Source organism: Malaclemys terrapin, chromosome 11 (assembly GCF_027887155.1).
Source record: "Malaclemys terrapin pileata isolate rMalTer1 chromosome 11, rMalTer1.hap1, whole genome shotgun sequence".
Taxonomy (NCBI): Eukaryota; Metazoa; Chordata; order Testudines; family Emydidae; genus Malaclemys; species Malaclemys terrapin.
The window spans coordinates 5145832-5154169 of record NC_071515.1 but is presented as its reverse complement, the minus strand read 5'-3'; positions in this window follow the sequence as shown (position 1 = coordinate 5154169).

Genomic DNA, 8338 nt, shown 5'->3' with positions numbered 1-8338 from the left:
ATGAGGGGTTCAGGTTGTGGGAGGGGGCTCTGGGCTGGGGCAGAGGGTTGGAGTGGGGTGCGGGAGTGGGGCAGGGCTCTGGGCTGCGGGGGCAGGCTCTAGGGTGGGGCCAGGGATGAGAGGTTTGGGGTGCAGGAGGGGGCTCTGGGTTTGGAGGGGGCTCAGGGCTGGGGCTGGGGCAGGGGATTGGGGCATGAGTTTACCTCAGGTGGCTCCTGGACAGCAGTCCAGCAGGGGTGCTAAGGCAGGCTTCCTGCCTGTCCTGGTACCGCAGATCACGTTGTGCCCCGGAAGCAGCCAGCAGCAGGTCCAGTTCCTAGGCAGAGGCATGCAAGCAGCACCGCCCCACCCACAGCTCCCATTGGCCAGGAACCGGCCAATGGGAGTGTGCCACCGGTGTTCAGAATGGGGGCAGCGCGCGGAGTCCCGTGGTCCCCCGCCTAGGAACCGGACCTGCTGCTGGCCACTTCCAGGGCACAGCGTGGTGTCAGAACAGGTAGGGACTAGCCTGCCTTAGCCGGGCAGCACCGCCGATGGGATTTTTAATGGCCGGTCGGCGGTGCTGACCTGAGCCGCCGCGACCCAGTGCCTTCCATTCCGCGACCCAGTACTGCAACCCACAGTTTGAAAACCACTGATCTAAGTCTATAAAATCATGAATGATATGGTGAAAGAGAACAGGGAAGTGTTATTTACCACTTCATATAAGACAAGAACCAGGGGTCACCCAATGAAACTAAAGGCAACAGGTTTAAAACAAACATAAGGTACTACATCTTCATACAACGCACAGTTGTTGGCAGGGGATGTTGCCAGGGGAACTTGTTGTGAAGGCCAGAAGTGTAACTGGGTTCAAAAAAGAATTAGATAAATTGATGGAGAACAGGTTCATCAATGGCTATTAGCCAAGATGGTCAGGGACATAACCCCATGGTCTGGGTGTCCCTAAACCTCTGACTTCCAGAAGCTGGGACTGGATGACAGGGGATGGATCCCTCAAAAATGGCCCTGTTCTGTTCATTCCCTCTGAAGCATCTGGTACTGGCCACTGTCGGCAAACAGGATATGGGGTTAGATGGACCATTGGTCTTACCCAGTATGGCTGTTCTTATGAGTGGCAACTTTGTGTGATTTATCTACATTCCCATCACCAGCACCAACACAGTCCCATGCAGCAATATTATATACAGTGCTTCTCTTCCTTTAGGCCTTTCCCACAGGGCTAGGGACAAACAGAGATAAGCACAAACTGGGCTCAACTCTGTTTTGTCCCTAGCCATAGCTTGCATTTCCCCATTGGTACTTCCTTTCTGTCCTCCTTATACCCTTCAGCTGATGGACCAATTGGCTCATCCAACCTCCCAGCCTGACCACCCAATTAATTTGAACATCCCCACTCAGCCTTCTCCAGGAGAGCTGATTGATTCCTAAGGGTACATCTGCCCTGGAACGAAAGACCCGTCGCACAGCTGGGAGCTGGGGCTGCAGAGCTAAAAATTGCTGTGCAGACGTTCAGGCACCGGCTGGAGCCTGGGATCTGAGACCCGCCCCCTCACAGGGTCCCAGCACTTGGAGTCAAGCCTGAGCCCATGAGACCAAGGCAGCTGACCTGGGCCAGCTGTGGGTGTTTAATTGCTAGTCAGATGTACCCTAAGTGACCAGAAAGCTGGTTCACCTGCCAACTCCCAGCACTGTCACACTCCCCCAAACTAAATATTTTGGATCCTTTATAATATCATTATTTTAACAGATCTCATTCTAACAGAACATGGTGTGACGGGTTGGATCACAGAAACCCCCTTGGGAGCTGCCACCTGATGTGCCAAGACTACTTCTGCCCCTGCTTTCCCTGCCAAGCTCGGGACCCCAGCACCTTGTCTTGTTGAGCCAGACACGCCCGTCTGCTCCAACACAAACCCAGGGTCTGAATTACTTGCCCCCAAGTTGCAGACTTGACTGAAAGCAGCTTACAGAAGAGTTCTTGTCTTTAACACTCAGATGCCCAACTCCCAGCGGGGTCTAAAACCCAAATAAATCCGTTTTACCCTGTATAAAGGTTATACAGGGTAAACTTATAACTTGTTCGCCCTCTATGACACTGCTAGAGAAATATGCATAGCTGTTTCCCCTTCCCCCCCCCCCCCCCGGTATTAGCACATACTCTGGGTTAATTAATAAGTAAAAAGTGGTTTTATTAAATACAGAAAGTAGGATTTAAGTGGTTCCAAGTAGTAACAGACAGAACAAAGTGAATTACTAAGCAAAATAAAATAAAACATGCAAATCTATGCCTAATACAGTAATACAACTGAGTACAGATAGATGTTTCAATACGTTTCTTTCACAGACTGGACGCCTTCCTAGTCTGCGCACAATCTTTTCCCTGGTACAGCCCTTGTTCCAACTCAGGTGGTAGCTAGGGGATTCGTCATGATGGCTCTCCCCTTTGTTCCATTCCACCCATTTATATATCTTTTGCATAAGGCGGGAATCCTTTGTCCCTCTCTGGGTTCCCATCCCCTCCTTCTAAATGGAAAAGCACCAGTTTAAAGATGGATTCCAGTTCAGGTGACATGATCACATGTCACTGTAAGACTTCATTACCCACTTGCCAGCACACACATATACAGGGAGACTTACAAGTAAAACAGAGCCATCTGCAGACAATTGTCCTGGTTAATGGGAGTCATCAAGATTCCAAACCACCATTAATGGCCCACACTTTGCATAATTACAATAGGCTCTCAGAGTTATATTTCATATTTCTAATTTCAGATACAAGAGTGATACCTTTATACAAATAGGACGACCACACTCAGTAGATTATAAGCTTTGTAATGATACCTTACAAGAGACCTTTTGCATGAAGCATATTCCAGTTACATTAGCATAGTTTCATAAAATCATATAGAGTGCAACATCACACATGGTTTTATCTACCACCAAGAGCCCCAGTCCCTACCCAAAGGCTGAATAAAATCATACTGGAAACAGTGTGGAAATAGTTGTTGATTAAGACAGGGAGGTAGCAATGGTCTTTAGTGCAGATTGCAATGAACTCTGCAAATTTCCATCCTAAAGGAATATAGAATCATAGAATGTAGGGCTAGAAGAGACCTCAAGAAGTGATCAAGTCCAGCCTCCTGTGCAGAGATAGGACCTAGCCTAGACCGTCCCTGGCAGGTGTTTGGCCAATCAGTCCTTAAAAGCCTCCAATCGTAGGGATTCTGTAATCACCTTTATAGTTAGTAAGTTTTTCCTAATATCTTACCTAAATTTCCCTTGCTGCGGATTAAGCCCATTACTACCTTCAGTGGACATGGAGCACAATTAATCCCTGTCCTCTTTATAACAGCCCTTCACACATTTAAAGGTCTTTATCACGTCACCCTTCAGTCTTCTTTTCTCAAGACCAAACATGCCCAGTTTTTAATACCTTTCCTCATAGGTCAGGTTTTCTAAACCTTTTCTCATGTGTGTTGCTGTGCTTTGGACTCTCTTCAGTTTGTCCACATATTCTCTAAAGTGTGGCACCCAGAACTGGACACAGCACTCGAGCTGAGGCCATGCCAGTGCCAAACAGAACAGGACAATGACCTCCTGTGTCTTACATATGACATTCCTGTTAATACAGCCTTTTTTGCAACTGCATCCCATTGTTGATTCATTTTCAATTTGTGACCCACTATAACCCCCCAGATCCTTTTCAGCAGTGCGACCACCTAGCCAGCTATTTCCCAATTTGTAGTTGTGCAGTTGATTTTTCCTTCTGAAGCATAGTAATTTGGACTTGTCTTTATTGAATTTCATCTTGTTGATTTCAGACCAATTCTCCAATTTGTCCAGGTCACTTTGAATTCTAGTCCTGTCCTCCAAGCTAGTGACCCCTCCCAGTTTGGTGTCATCTGCAAATTTGATAAGCGTACTGTCCATTCCATTATCTAAGTCATTAATGAAAATATTGAATAGTACCTACCCCTTTGGGACTCCACTAGATACACCCTCCCAGTCTGACAGCACACCATTGCTAACTACTCTTTGAATTCTGTCTTTCAACCAATTGTGCACCCACCTTATAGTAGTTTCATTTAGACCACATTTCCCTAGTTTTTTTATGAGACAGTCATGTGGGATTATGTGAAAATTCTTACTACAATCAAGATATACTATGAGACTACTCCAAATCATATGCACTACCAACTTCGATTCGCTTTTCCATAGTTCCAACATTTTATATCCTTTTTTTATTCCTGTATTTTCTGGCTCTGTCTAGTAGGACAGTAGCACACCTTCATGAGCTGTGGGATGGCAGAAGCTAGTTTAGGTTCCATGGGGGAAGTGCCACATTAGACACTCATTGGCTGACACTCTTTGGCTGGTGGCAGAGTACCTAGCTCAGGTACCATATAGGAATGACATTTGTGAGACTGAGATGTCATCTCAGTCCTCGATGTCCTACATGGGAGCAGGTTTCTCTCCAGCTGACTGACTGACAGTCAGCCAGGAAAGAAATTTGAAGGCGGTATCGCCCAAAGCAGGCTCTCTTTGGCTGAGAGTTCCATTCTGGTGCTGTGATTACTTCCTTAGCCCTTGATGCAAACAGTATTGCAAGAGTGCCACCATTATGGAAAAATCTTCCTCAGAAATGAGTGGTGAGGAACTGTCAACCCTCTCAAAAAAACCATGATCATTGCCAGGGAAGAGCAGTTCATCCATCTCCTCACTGGGTGTAACACAGGGTGTTCCCACTGCCCTAAGTGTGCTATGCCCCCCCCCGGGGCTGCGAGTCATGAGTGAAGAGACATGCAATCCAACAGCCAGGAGCTGCGGAAAGGCAGGGAAGCAGTGAGATCATTTGCTTAAACTCCCTTCCCCTGACTAGTTCCATTTGGGAACTCCCTGCTGTGGAACTGCAGTCTGCTTGTTTAGTTTTGGTTTATGTGGTTTGCTGATCTTTCCCCTGGGTAGGTGGTTCTGTCGCAGAGCCAGCATCACTGGCCTTCTGAGCTATTGCGTTGCTGATTTGTTAATATTATTACACACTTTGTTCCAGAATCAGTTTCTAAGTTCTGTTTTAAAGCTGGACTCCATGACTGACATGATCAGGTGGACATTTCATTACCAATATGATCAATTTCATCTAATTCCATATAGGTGGGAGATGGGCCCAGACCTAAACCTTAGGCCCAAAAGACTCCTAATCTTTGAAGTTTAGATCCAGAGTTACCAGTTGGCCTCTTCTATCTGTAAAATAAGCAGAACCAAATTCCTAGAACCAAACACCCGTGAACTCTGGGGAGGTTCAGATCTAGACCCAAACTAGGCAGCTCAGGATCATTTGTAACAGAGAGGATGGGTAGCTTTCCCCTGAGTTAGATAGTTAGGGCCTTATTCTCTATATTTTGAATGACCAGAGCCAGTGTTCAGCCAATGCCTTGGATATGAGCCCATCCAAAGTCAGATCCCTACTTCCCAGGTTACTCTGAAAAAAGGACAGTGCACAAGAGCGAGAAAGAGCGAGAGAGAGAGAATCTCTTTCTTCAAGCATTGAAGGGGCAATATAAATTTAAGATTAGGCTCCAATAAGGACACAAAGTAGTCTTTGGGCTTGATTCTCCTTTCACAATAGTGTAGAGGAGGACCAACTCAAGCGAGTTACGCTGGTGTAAAACTGGTACACATCAGAGGAGAATCAGACCCCTTATTTTTTTTTATCTTTGTAAAATTCTCTTGCAACCACTACCCTCTTGTGGTGAGTTTTCATCACTGCTCCAAGTTATTTTTTTTCATTTTCTTATTTTAAAGTGAATAACAGAGATAAATATAGCATAAATGCATGGTACAGGCACTCAGGAACTTGTTCTGACCTTTATTGTTCCAATTCAGAAAGGAATTATTTATTTTTAAAAAGAATATATGGTCCCTTTCTCTTTGAATGAACAGGTGCCCAGTATGAGAAGGTATTCCCCCTAACCTCAATGACCTCATTCACAGCTGGCATAAGAAGGCACAATTCTTACCCCATTTGGTGAGTTTGGCCCATGATACGTATTGTTCAGAACCCAGGGCCTGAAAACCCCCCCCACAGAAGTCAATGAAAAGACTCCCTTTGACTTCAGTGGGCTTTGGGTCAGGCTCATAAGGCATGGTGATTTGATATGTCTCCCCAAAGAACTAGCTCTGGGGAAACACACTAGTCAGCAGAGTTAATACGGCCCTGTAAGGAAACCATGTGGATGTGAATACACTGGAGGACTGTTAGCTACATGTGCAAAGCGTGCTATGAGAAATCTTGTGGACATCTCTGCTGACTGATTTTGGAGATTCGACAGTAGCACCTGGTAAGCCTCCCTGCCTATAGTAACATTGTGTACAGAGCAGAGCACACTGTCCGGATTTGGCACCTAGTCAACTAACACCAAAGTCCACTTGAAGTCAGTGAGCAGTATGGGTGCTGAAGCTCAGCCCCTCCAAAACTCAGGGCCGTAATGGAAGACCACTTGAGCAACCAGTGTGTTGAGTGAATCCTTCCCAATCTGGGAAAGATCAGCCCATGGACGAATGAATCACGCAGAGCCCAAGGCAAATGCTTTGCGCCAAAATTTATAAAAGTGCCCATCCATTTTGGGTGTCCTCCATCAGACATCTTCAGCCCAAGAGCTGAGCACCTGCTGCTCCTATTGACTGCAACTGGAGTGGGGGGTGCTGCAGTACCTTTGAAAACCAAGCTCCAAGATATCTGAAGCTGGGCACGCCAAATCAGTGGACAGTTTGAAAATGTGGGTCTCGTTACCTCCACTCATTTTATGCCGTGAGAATTTTAAAGACTGGCAACGTGACGACTCCCCAACGTGTGCTGCTCATAATTCCCCAAACTCTCTAGCAAACGTTATTGCTCCATAATATAATACATGAAGCAACATTTATGGTGAAGAGTGATCAGGTTCTGCATTTCTCTGACTGCCACAATTACAGTGGGTTTAGAGATGTGTATGACAAGTGGTGAGTTTAAAGAAGCAGAAATAGCTGTTGAACAGTAGATGTCCTCATACAGTGACATGCACTTGGGTAAATGAGAAACTCTTGTATGCAATAGACTCATATATTTCAATTCTGTATCCAGAAAGAGGATTTCACAGATGAGCAAAAATATTATCACCCAATAATACTGTGCATAATTCCACCATAGTCTGTGGCCGTCCCCGAGCAATTTGGTCCATTCAAACCATATGACAGCAATCAAGAGGCCTGGTCATATAGCGTTACGGGTCAACTGTCTCATATTGACTAGTGTATCAACCATCCTGACATTCAAAAACGCTACCCCTAGTGCATTGCGGAGAGTCAGTCTATTCTAACACAGTTACTGACAAACTGCCTCATATGGCCACACTAGCTGCTCTTTAATAATACTTGGTCGGTCAGACCACACCTTCCCACTTGGGGAGGGCAGGGGGTAAATAGGAAGAAGTTGCCATGAGGTGTTCATTGCTGAGATTTAGCCCTGATCATTCTGCTGGAGGGATGGCAGGGGTTTGGCCAGCTGGACATCAGTTAGGCCAAGCTTTTCTGTGTGAGGACATCAGGCATCTATGCTGGTTCTAAGACTCCAAGCACCACACTGGTGATGAGGCTCCAACAAAGCCATGGTGGTAGGGCTCCTGCAGCAAGCGGATACCCTGGGGACCACCTTAAGACAGAATCCCCATGAGGAGGGCAGCTACAGAGATGTAATACAGTCTATAGCTGCATCTGGCCTATTTATTCCTCTGTTGGACCACCCCCTGTCTATCTCGTTCAGACACATAGATCTCATCTAAGCTGCACTGAAATCATAGGCGTTGCGTTGATTTACACCAATAGAGAATTCATATCTATTCTGGTATCAGAGGGGTAGCCGTGTTAGTCTGAATCTGTAAAAAGCAACAGAGGGTCCTGTGGCACCTTTGAGACTAACAGAAGTATTGGGAGCATAAGCTTTCGTGGGTAAGAACCTCACTTCTTCAGATGCACATCTATTCTGGTGAAGTAATAGCATATTGTCAGAGGCCCTGATTCAGTAAATTCAGGAAAGCATTTAAGCATATGAAATCAATGGGATCCAAGCACATGCTTATATGCTTTCCAGAATCAGGGCAAGAAGGAAGAGTTTAGGTGAGCCTCTGATCCACATTGCACTGACTTTACTGGAAAGATTCCCACTGACTTAAATGGAAATGGGATTGGGCTCTGAATGAGCTGACCTGACAAACTGGTGCATTACTGGAAATTCTAACAAGAGATACTAGAAGAACTCGTGTCCATACATTTGAATTTCCAAGCAGCTTCTGTAGGGGTG